Here is a 12,141-nt window from a genome sequence, read left to right on the forward strand (position 1 = left end):
CCGCATCTGCATATCCACAGCATGGCAGTGACTCGGTTATCAGCCTCACAGGCAAAAGGGTTTGTTTCGTGTCACACCCAGCGTTTCTTGCTCTTCAGTGTGTGTTTTCCTACATGCCTTCAGCATTTTCCTTCCTACTTGTTGCTTTGCCTCTCCTTTGAGAAACATGAGCTTTGTGACTGCAAGGTTTCTTAGTATTTCTCTTTCATTATCTGGGAGGGCATTTTGCCCTTAGGATTTTATTCAATCATCTTCCATGAGCTTGGTTGGTTTGGTTTGTATTTAAAATATTTTTTTAAAAGTGGGTGTTTTCTTTATAGTTGGAAATTAACCAGATAAAACTGGAGTACTTCTCCCTTTCTATGTAAATACTGAGTACTTCAGTACTTGTTATGGATTATAGGATCTGTTGGTTCTTGCTTTAGAGTTTGCTTCATAGCACAAGTGTCAATAGGGTCCTTCTCTGTGCACCTCAGTGCCTGGGTCAGGCTGTGATTTACAGGAGTGTGTCTGAGTTCTGCTCTCCAAGCTGACAGTTTATTTGCCAAAAAATGGTTAATTAGAATGGGCCTTGTACTTACCAACAGCAAATACAAAAAAACATTATCAAAGGGAGGTTAACATTCATATTTGGTACAGCCATGGCTAAATACGAATTTGCTTTCACATGTAAAATTCTTTCAAGGTGGCAATATTTTTCATGATCATCTGGAAAAAAACTCATCTTATTCAATGTTATAAGGATTGAGTGTTATGCTTAAAACATTCTATAGTGCTTTTCTTCAAAGCACTCAACCAACTCTGCTGTCCTCAGTCTCCTTGACTACTTTTCTGTTTTTTCCTAACATTTCAGCTGCACTTGCCCTGGAGATGAGTGGGCAAGGAGAGGCTCCTCTGACTTGTGTCCATGTGCTGCTCAGGGGTGTCATCCTCCTGCCCCTAGAAACTGGCAGAGATTCCTGGGAAAAGAGCAGCAATCTCGGGATGGCTGGCTCTGGTGAATTATCATATTTCCAGCTCTGAGGATAAATAATAACTTGTTTATTTTCTAACATTTATCCTGACACAGCTGTCTCTCGTTCCTTTCCCTCTTTGTGGCACAAGTTGGGCACAGGTACAAAGGAGGACCACCAAGCATTCCCAGGAGCTGGCAGTGTGCTGTCAGTGGGACAGGCTGCCTGGCCTCCGGGTAAGACCACCTCTCGCCTTGCCTGGCCAAGGCTCTGCTGCTGCCCTTCCCTGCCCAGAGGAGAGCTGCTGGGGATGGTCCCGCTCCTGCGCCGGGGTCAGCACAGCAGCGCATCGCCTCCCCCACTCCTATGCCTCACTGGCACCTCGTCCTCTCCAGCGTTTTACACCATCGAGGGTTTGGTCCATCTCGGAAGAGAGAATCTTTTGCTTTTAAATTGAAGGTCTGGAGAAGTGGCTTTTAGGTACTTATTTTTGACTTCTGAGTATACTAATGACTGGATCATTACAGTGGATGGAAAGTTTCCTGCTTACTTAAGTGGAACTTGGCTCAAGTGGCTCATTCGTAACCCAGTGGAACAGATGGAAAGAGCCTGGTTTCAATGGGCCATGGGTGAGGCTGCAAGGGGATACGGCAGTTGCCAACTGCATCATTCTTCTCTAGCATTCTTATTCCTTGAAGAGATGCATTCTTTCTAAAGGTGCATTGGAGCTCTTGTATGAAGTTGGCTAGCAGTATTTTTTCCTCTTTTTCAAATCCTTTTCTGCTTGCTAAAAATTTCTATATTTTCTCTTAACATGTATTTTATTTGGTGCATTACTTAAAATATGCAGAATCAATGAGCTGGGTATTTTGACTTCTTGTTTCTTTATAATGTTTATTAGCTGTGAAAAGACACTGCTTATATACTGATTATTGGGTGAATCGTGAAATCTGTAAAAACTTACAAAGTAATTAGATATGCAGCAGTTCATATTAAACAGTGATCTGGTGTCCCTAGGTACGAGTGGTAAATTCGGTGCTTTTCTGATGTTAAAAAAAAAAAGATTTCTGTTATTTTGTAGCCAAGTGTATAAGCTAAATACAGCAGTTCTGATCTCCTGAGCAAGATTTACAAATAAGTGAGGGTTTGGTTTGTTTCTTTTTTTTAGTGTTTCCATTAGTAATTTTTAACAGAGAATTTGGCCAGAACATATGGATGAGACACAGAAGTGCTGTGGAGGGAAGCCTTGTCTGGTTGGGCTGCTGACCTGTAGCTGGTATGCTCAGGAGGTGTTTCTAGCTGTCATCAAACCTCTGCCTGACTTCAGGAGAGACACCTGGCCTGCCCCATGCCTGAGATTATTTTCAGTGGGACCCAAGCTATTCATATAACTTTACATTCAGTAAATTTGCCTGCTGTAGCTGCCGTAGGGCAGTGGGAAGCCCCAGTTCTACAGAACAGTGATGACTTGCTGTTGCTGAAGTTAGTGCTACTCCAACTTAGAACTGCTGTTCTGACTTGTGAAAACCTTGGCTTTTTAACTGAGACTGACAGCAGTAACACTCTTGTTTTGTCTTTTGTATCTGTGTATAACTTAGACCTCTTATGTGTGTGTCACTGCAGCTCTTTCCTTTAAGAAGACAAAAATCTTAATGCTGTTGTCTTGTCTCCCAATTTGTTATGAGAGATTGTACCAGTACATGGATGAACACCAATAATTAAAAAGCACTGCTCTCACTGAATCCTGCAGAGCTCTGATATATTGAATTGTTGGCTTTCTTCAGGAAGGAATATAAGACTGAGTTAATAACACCCAGAGCACAAAACAATTTCCAGAACTGTTTTTTAATTTTCCTTCCACATGCTATGATGTTATGTGATAGAAATCCATGCAGCTAAAATAATTCCAGCTAATTGTGTGACAATACATATAAATGACCATTACATTCATTACGGTTTTCCCACCCTAGTTCCAGTTGTCATACCAAGTATTCGTTTAGTGCTGCCCACTTCAAATGTCAGAAGCCCCATTGTGTGATATTGAGCACTAAATCTTCAGTGATGGTAATGTGATATTTGAACAACTCTTTTCTGAACTTGTTTGTCATCTCTAAATTGGATATCTCTCTCAGCTTTATCTTCTCTAGCAATGTTCTTGCTAGAAACTTGACCAGTGTGAAAAGCAGCAGCGCATCATCTCTTTTGTTACTGTAATGCAACACATCTCCCTTTCTCCAGAATTTACCTAAAGCTCTCTTGGTCTTTCCCAGGGACCATCTTCCCATCTGAGATCATGCTGGAGGGCTCACACTTGATTCCATGAGATTTTGGACCTCCAGCCCCCACCAGGACTGCCCTCGTCGAGCAGATGTTTGTGGGAGAGGAATGGTGTTAGTCCGCAGCACTGTCACCTTCGGTGGGTACTGCAGCCCATCCCCCTAAAACATCCTTGCAATAAATCTCCAACAAGTCTGTTAGTTTGATCATATTTTTGCTTTCTTTCTAAATCAGTTTATGGGCCAAGGGACATGCTCTCTATTAAATAAATGGGCAGAGATGGGCTGAAATTAGGGAGGGGAGTCTCAGCAATTGTAAGAAAAGGTTATTTAAACTAGGATATTTAGTAATGAAAATTCAGATTTGAAATAATCTGATCCTCAGTTTTTTCGGGCTGAAGGAGCAACTTTTCATTAGAGCTTGATGGGCACCTAACAACTTGCAACTGTTTTCATTTGGAGATTAATCAACTTTCCATTCAAATTCTTGTCTGTTGCTGTTAAATGTAAGTTTTTATCGTCATTCAGAACTGGGCACGCATCTACTGAGAAATAAAACAAACTGTCAAATAGAAATATCTTTTTTTTGGATAATCATGGTCAGCCTAAAGAAAGATTCCTCCTCCCATTAGTGTCCTTCCACACTGCCCAGTTCTTCAAAGCTGAGTTTGATGAGGATGAGTCATTCTGGAAATTAGTCTTAATTCTGAAATCTAAAATGCAATGTTTTTGTTGCCACAGTAGAGTCTGTTATTTTCTTGCTAATTTATAAATTGAATAAATCCAAGAATTGAAAATCTTTTGTAACAGTGTTGCAGTTAAATACTGCCTTTTCCACTCAAATCCAGCTGTGTTGCGTGTTCATGCAGAAGAGGGTTGGAGAGGTAGTGTTAAGTAGTTATTTAGGGATGTTAATAACATGCTTAAAATGTTTCCATAAAGTGCTTTTGGATCATACTATGCCATCTGTGTTACAGTTGATTGTAGTTAATTATACAGGCATGAATTTCTTGGGAAAATGGATAGCATTACTCAAACAGTTTGTTTGTGATCAAGATAATGGAATGACACAACATTAAACTGATGGAATTAAGTCTGAAATGCATTCCTTGCTAATAATCCTCCACAAATCAGTGGAATTATTCTGAGTTGCTCCAGTTTAACTGAGAATTTGGATAGGTGTACTCTTGTAACATTATTGCAATAACTGCAATGGATTTTTGTACCTTAAGTGTTATGAAGTATCTGAGAAAAAAGAAAAATTGGTCTCCTATGTAATAGCCACTGTTTCTAATTAATTATTTCACTTTCTGCAATTTAGCTGTAAGAGATGTAAAAGTTAAACAGGTGGCGTGCTTTAAAATACACATGTTGAGGTTTAGCAGCAATTATGTCTTCCAGTACTGAAATTCTATTAATCTCTTCTGTTTTACTATAAACCATTAACTCTTCACATAATTGACACCCAGCTATGTTTTGCATTTAAAAAAAAAAAACACAAAAAAACCAACAAACTGTGTAAAACTTGTGATGAAAAATCAGTGGATGGGATTTAGATATGTATCTAAATGTATGTGTGTGATGCAAACAGGTAACTACACGCACACGTGGTAAGTCTGCGTATAGGAATATATGTAAACTACATACGTATAGCTTATAAGGTGCAGGATCTTGCATGGGTTTTGTAAACATGGTCCACCCATCAATGAGTTAAAGCTAACTATGGTTGAAGGATTAATCTTTGAGGAAAAATTCAGGTCAGTCAGGATTTGACATGTGTCTGTTAAAGCTGTTGGAATTGATCTAATCCTAAGCAAAACTTTGGCTAGACTTCCATCTGCAGAGACTCGTTACTGTATGTTGGGGTTTGGGGGGAGGGAGTATTTATTATTTTTAATTTAAATCAGATATTATTTCATCAAAGATAAGTTTCAGAACTTATTTCACACTGGGAAACATTGGTTGGTTGGTTGTTGTTTTGCCTTATGGAAGCTGAGATTTGCTCTAAACCAGCCAACTGTTGGTAAAGAAATACATTAACTCTGCAATATGGGTAGCCCACGAGGGATTTGCTAGCATATGGTAGTGCATGGTAGTTCTATTTAGAGTGGAAATCTTCAAGACGGTATTTTCCAGTGAGCATGGCACTGGATTAAAAGCAGGGCCCTGAATGCAAGTCTCTTGCATCCTGAATGAGTATCCTGTGTACCTGGGCTTTGCTTATGCTGGTGTCTTCTGCTAGTTTTGATGAGAAGTTTTGTTCTGAACCTGAAACTTTCTCAGCAAAAGCGTGGTCAAGGCAGATATGCTCCTTTGGAAGTTTGGGTTGAATTACCCACATTTGGTTATATTAAAAAAAAAAAAAAAAAGTGTTTCGTCAGACTAGTCTCAATTTAATCATTACGTAAACAGCACAGAGAGAAAAATCCTCATGGGATGTATACAGGAAATATGCAACATAACCATATGTACATGCCAATAAATGTCTTGGCAATTATTTCTTGATCTCGGTACTTTCAAGACTTGCTACCTGCTTACTGTATTTTTCTATGTAATTTCCAACAGATTTTCTTCTCACATTGCAACTGAGTGAGTAACATACTATTTGTGACAAATGTTTGTACAGAAAAAAAAACAAAACACAAAACCAGCATGTGATGTGATTACATTGGCAGAGCACTTTGGCTTAGCATGAAATACCTTTTCAGAGGAAAACTCATTTTCTTGCATGTAAATCTATAGACTGTTGAAATCCTAAATGAAAAATTTACATTAGTCAGAAGAGCTTCCCCGTATGAGGAAGTGGGAACTCGGGCATAGACAATATTACATTTTCTTGCTATTACAATATTTTGAGTTGTATCAGAGACTCAAAAAGGTTTGTCTAAACTAATTAATTGTAACAATTTTTCAAAAATAGAAAACAACAGTGTTCACAAGGCTGTATCATGCACTTGAAATTTTCAGTATTTGTAAGAATAGTGTTTTGCTTAAGCTATGGTTTGCTTAAAATATTGGTACTCTGGTAGGGATTTATTCATTTATTTTTAAGTGCAGTGAAACATTGATTTCAGAAACTACTATCTAGAAAACACATTTTCCAATTAGCCTTGATGTCTGAATTGCAAGTCAGGAGGCAAAAAGAATGATGAGCCCTGCTAAAGACAGCTTATGATGCATTATTAATGCTATTTTCAATATCAAACATGCCAGGAATCATATGCATAATATATTCTCCCAGAATCAAAAATATGAAGACCTTTCTGTTCTATTAAGATGATGTGTCTTATAGATGCCACCCTCTACATAACTCACTGAAAAAAAAAAGTAAAAATACAATAGCAATGTAACTGGTTTTACAGGAAATGGCTTCTCTGCCCACTGCTGCCCAGCACTACAGTGGTGGTGTCCCACTGAGTTGCTCTGTTAGCTGTAAGGGCTGGACTTTTTGAGGGTCTATGCTCAGTTTTGGCACCTCGGCGTTAGCTTCCTGGGCTTACCACATGTTAGCTAGCTGGCAAAGCAGACCACTGAGCAACCTGGGAATGGTAGGTTTGCATTCCCTCGCCAACATGATAAACCATCTCTGTGCAGCGTTCTGTATCAGCACAGTGATGTTGGCTTGGAAACGTTTTTGTGGCAAGTTTTTCTTCCAGTATTTGGGAGAAATATTCTTTTAAGACTGGCATTTGTCCACCAGTCCCCAGATGGCTTTTCTGCGCGCAGGCATGCACCAGCAGACACCGCTGTCTCTGTATTACAAGACCGGCACTTTTATTAATACAAATAACTACTTTCATAGTTCCCAACAATGGGGCTTGTCCCATTGCATACGCAGAAGCTCATGGTCGTCACTAGAAAGCTGCCTTACTCTGTCCAGTCTGATTTCCCATTATTATCCCTGGGAATAACAACCCAGCATACACCAAATGGACCAATGACTCCAAACTGTGTAAATCCCTTTCTGGTCTGCAGGACAATGAATACAGGAGGGGGCCTCTGTGTGTGTATCACCAGTTCTTGAAAATAAAACCATTGCTTTCAGGTTTGCCCCTTCAGTCTGTGCAGCAACCTGGCCGTTTGAGAAATTTTGCTTAGGAGCCCTGGCCCAAAACGATTCTGCAGTTATTTCCCCATGCAGTCTGCTGCAGCCCATGTCTGTGTGATGTATACCTGCAGCCGGTGGTGTGTCTGTGGGTGGGAGAAGGGAGCTGGGATTTCCTTCTCTCTGGTTTGTGCCCACTCTTGGCAGTATTTTCATTCTCAGTGATGCCCAGCTCCGAGAGAGATGTGCCACTTAAGGATGAGGAAGCTGCAGCCCTCTGGGTCATGCAGGAATGCCGGGGGAGAAAGGGCTCCTGCACCCCCGTGTCCCCTTGCACCCATCCTGCTGCTTCCTGCGCTGGTGTCTTACCCTCAGACCAGAAACTAGTGCTGCCTGGTAGGAGCTGGGCGGGAGGACAGGAGGCAAAGTGTTTGGTGCAGAGGGCTGAGACCTCCCGAGGAAAGGCAGAGCAGCAGAGAAATTCTCTCACCAGAAATGGTCTGCTCCTGGGGAGTAAATCACAAGTCGCGTGTTAGACCGCAAGTGAGTGAGTACCTGTCTGCTACCTGCTTTTCTTTTGTTTATCCTTCCTGCAGCTTGCTTCAGCGTGGCAAAAACAGTGATAAGTGAATGGTGTATGTAATGAGTTTATTGAAGCTTTTATTCTCTGACATGAAGTTGCTGTTGTAAATACCAGTAATGATTGCTTTTTGCTGGTTTTGCCATCAAAATCGATGTCCTTGCAGGTGAACAGCAAGTCTGATTGTATTTCTTGGTTTACCAGAGATAAATCAACCTGCTCAATAATAATACATACTGCTCACACTGCATTTTAATCTTTTTATACTTAGAAGTTCAAGAGCCTGTGGGCTTCATTAGTTTAAGTTTTCATAATGTCTTTGAAACCAATGGAGTTTCATGAATGTAGATTATCTAAAGATCTTTGTATTGTTACTGATCATTCATTAATTTGCATAGAATAAAGTAAAATTACAGTTAAACCATTGAAGTGAGCATTTGGTAGCACTGAAGCTCCTCAGTCCTAGGCTGACTTTCCTTTCCTGCCCTGGGAAGGACAGGGTCGGGTCTGTAAGCACAGAAGCGTTCGGTCCTGCTCTTGCTGGGAGGGGAAGCGGGAGCCTCCTGGGCCTCCACAGGGACGCCAGCGAGGGCACCTCCTTTACTGTCATTCTCGAGCATGTGCCTTTTCCACTTCAGGAGAGACATGCGGGGCATCTCTGCTAGCCGGGGCAGCTGCCAGCAGCGCCTGAGCTTTGGTGTATCCAGGAACAAACCCAGCTGTAGCATCGCGGATGGGCACTGACACTTTTTGACCAGCGTTTCCATCCCCACTGGTTTCTAGATGCATGTGGGAAGGCTACCACAACCACCGCCTCGGCAGGCTCCTTCCCACTCTGTATGAACAAATGTACAATGAACGTAGCCCTTTTTTTATCATGAGGAAGGGGAAACGTACTCCTTTCTTGCAGGTCTTCCTCTGAGAAACCTTCCCTGCCTACCCCACAGGTTTTTGTGCTGAGAAGCACGGTGTGCACAACAGTTTTCCATTGTTCTGCAGGTCTCACTGCTATTAGTTCATTTGTGCAGACAGACCATTACCAAGGCTGATCAAATTCCTATTATCTGGATCTCTTAATCCTTGGATGTTACTCTTGACTGCATTCAAGTTTTATCATTATGTCCCTTTTCATCCTTAAAGATTTAATTGGAAGAGTCCTTAGCTAATTTCTGCGTAGTTCTTTTTGAAGCACACTTGTTACTTTAAGTACTGGCAAGGGAGCTGATTTTTCTCTGGGAAAATCTCATTAAGGCTTCAGCATTCCAGTCTGGAAGATGTTTCCAACGTCAGCCCCTTTCCCACACTGTGCCGATGGGGGCCTGTGGGATCTGAAAGTCAGTGCCCTCCCCTTTCCTTTGTCACCTCAAACTTACCATGGGGTGTGTAGATGTGATCCACAGCTGAGCTTGCAGAGGAGAAAGTCTCCTGGCACTGGTGTCTGGGGAGGATGGGTGCCAGATACAAACAGTGACTTTGGCTAGTGAAGCCTTAGCAAAGCTTGGCTTAGGGTGGGCGACTGCAGCCTCTGGTAGGCATTCAGTTTACCACACTTGGGTTGCTTTTATGGGGTAACAGGGAACAGCTTGCTGATATTTCAGATCTTTAAAGGTTTTGTGGACTCGCGTAGAGCAAACGTTGCAATACAAGCCTGTCTTTCTTGAAATAAGCTAACCAATTTTAAATTTTATTTTTTTAGTAGAGAAAACTCAGATTTAGGCAGATGCTTGGCATGAAATGTGTCAACTCACAATTAAACCTTGGTAACATTTTAAACAAAAGTTTAAACACTGAAAGTATGAGGACACATAGTGCTACAGATCGACCTCGGACAGAATTCCCACCAAGTGAATTGTGCTTAGCAACCATTAGGTCCCTAGCTCTGCAGGGAAGGTGCCAGGATGGTGTGCTCCTCTGCGTGATGCTCCTGAGGGGCTCTCTGAGACAATACCAACACATGGTAGCAAAATGGTTGATGATCTGCTACTTGGATTCGCAAGGATGCCTGGGGAGTGTGTGTGCAGGGTATCTGACTACTCTGCGCTATCACCATGCACTGTCTCCCAGAAAATCAGCTGCTGGGCTTGCACCTCTCCTAGCTTACCTCTAATAACATTTTTGCTTTTTGGTTTACTTGTATCAGTTCCTTAGTTTTATTTTCTGTAAGCAAACAAACAAAAATTCTTGTAGCCCTTGTCTGTCAAAAATAATCCTTCTGATTGCAATTATTCCCACAAATCCCTGTATAATTTAAATTATTATTTGTCTGGCATTCACATGTAAGCAGTTAAAAGCTTGTATTATGCTGCTTCTCATTTCCTCAGGTTGTGAAATAACCTGGCTCCACCTACTGTATGCATCATTATAACATATCGTTTCAGAAAATAATTGTAATGTGCACAAATGCTTCATTCATTGCAGTAGGTAGAATTCAGTGCCTGTGGCTACAGACTGCCCCATTTTTTTATTTCTAAAGAAAGATGGGTTTTTAAGACCTCCATGGTAGATCACTGATGTATTGCATCTTCTTACACAAAGAAGCAAGAATCTTAAATTCAAAGAACATCTGCTCCTGTTTATAGTTTTTTCAGGCAATATCTGTAAAGTTTTATTTATTTCTATTTTTTTGACAAACCAAACACATTTGTAGCTTCAAGGCTACAAAGTCAAGCATCAGACTGAGAAACAACAGAATTAAGATTGTACTACCTCGGTTTGGTCAACTAATAATCAGGAATTTTATTTCTTTCCCCAAGTCTCAGCCTCCCCACTCTTACCCTGATCCAGTGTAGATTTGTAGTGATTGCTTGTCCTACTTGATTTCCCCAGCTCTCAGCAGCTTTGCTTGGTTATTCCCAAACTCCAGCCACTTCTCCCAGATGCTCTCAGCCCTCTCCTAGCTTCATATCCCATTTACATATCCCCCTAGGCAGCTGCCTCCCTCTGCTCTTTTCTCCCTAATGGATGCAGGGTTTTGCTCTTAGAATTCAAATCAGGCTGTTCTATTATTATTATTATTATTATTATTATTATTATTATTACACTTGTATTTTACTATTATTATTATATTGTCATTTTACTATCATCATGTATTGTTATTTTATTATTACAGCTGCCCTGAACTGTTAAGCCTCTTTGCTTGTGCTTGGACAGGGAGTAGTGCTGCTCTGTTGTGGTTTTGTCTATGAGTCATGATGAATAAACCAATGCATTGAAGGTCATCGTCCAAAAAAATTGTTATCCACGTTAATAAGGTTGGTATGAACAAGGTTGGAAATATTTTCCCAAATTTGAGCTTTTTTTGTGTATTTTTATAGCATAACTTAAACAGATCTTTAAAACAAGGATTTACTTCAAACTAGAAATGTAGTGACAGTTAAAAATGAATCCCAGTAAGTTTTTGAACTGAGAAATACATGTAATCTCTTCAGGATATAGTTTTATCTAAGCAAGTCAAAGTTTTCCAGTGAGACATTTTTTCATTAGATTTTACATTCTTCTGTAAATTTACATGATGTTGTAAAATTCCCAATCTGTTCTGCTGTTTGCTTTGAAACAACAAAACCATGTTGTCCTCGTCCCTCGTCAGAAGTTGGCCCAAGTCTTGTGTGAGAACTTTGGTGAAAGACAGAGCCTTTATACCACTGGATTTCATACCTCCTCTGTTACTGGAGTTTTTAGAATGATCCAGTTCTCTGAATATTACTTGAATCCTTCTCTTTGCTGATGGTGTTTCCCCACTTTGCATTACCATGAGCATGTATCTTTTGTGTGAGCTTGTTAGCTGCTGCTCTAGGCATTTCATTCATGATTTCACTCCCATTATTTTTTTTCATAGACAATTTTAAAATAAACTTTGATAGTGAGTCAGCTTTGTCTAGAGAAGCAAAGGCAACTGTTTCTTTGTGTGTGTTGCTGTTTATCATTTAAATAGGAATGAACTGGGTTTTCACAGCCATAGTCTGTATCCACAGGTTGAAAAATTGCATGGGATAATTCTCAAGGAGCTTGTGCAGCATCGTGGGGATTCTCCTTCCATAGTGCTTTGACAAGTAATGTTGTTATAAGAGAAGATCCTTCAGAAAGTATACAAAGTGTGAAAGAAACATCAGGGAAACATCCATATTTAGGGAATAGAGCAGACAGTACCTACGTTCCACTGCTCCAGAGCTAAACAAAGCCTTCAGGACACAGTGTTTTGCCCAGAATTTCTTAGTGTCCTCAGGTTTCTATTAGATTAAACCTGTTCATGCTATTGATGAGCACTGAGTTAAATACCGATCTGAGAAA

General features: G+C 40.5%; 1 protein-coding gene across 35 annotated transcripts in view; it reads left to right on the forward strand.

Moving 5' to 3' along the window:
• Nucleotides 1–12,141, forward strand: part of JAKMIP3 (Janus kinase and microtubule interacting protein 3) — a 91,129-nt gene that overhangs the window by 21,445 nt on the left and 57,543 nt on the right. For 33 of the 35 annotated variants that reach the window (XM_052799434.1, XM_052799435.1, XM_052799443.1 and 30 more), the window contains 2 exons: nt 3,224–3,369; nt 10,964–11,105. The gene's annotated coding sequence lies outside the window, so the exon portion shown is untranslated. The remainder of the gene's footprint in view (nt 1–3,223; nt 3,370–10,963; nt 11,106–12,141) is intronic. The other 2 variants (XM_052799440.1, XM_052799441.1) reach the window with 1 other exon arrangement.

Source organism: Harpia harpyja, chromosome 10, assembly GCF_026419915.1.
Source record: "Harpia harpyja isolate bHarHar1 chromosome 10, bHarHar1 primary haplotype, whole genome shotgun sequence".
NCBI lineage: Eukaryota > Metazoa > Chordata > Aves > Accipitriformes > Accipitridae > Harpia > Harpia harpyja.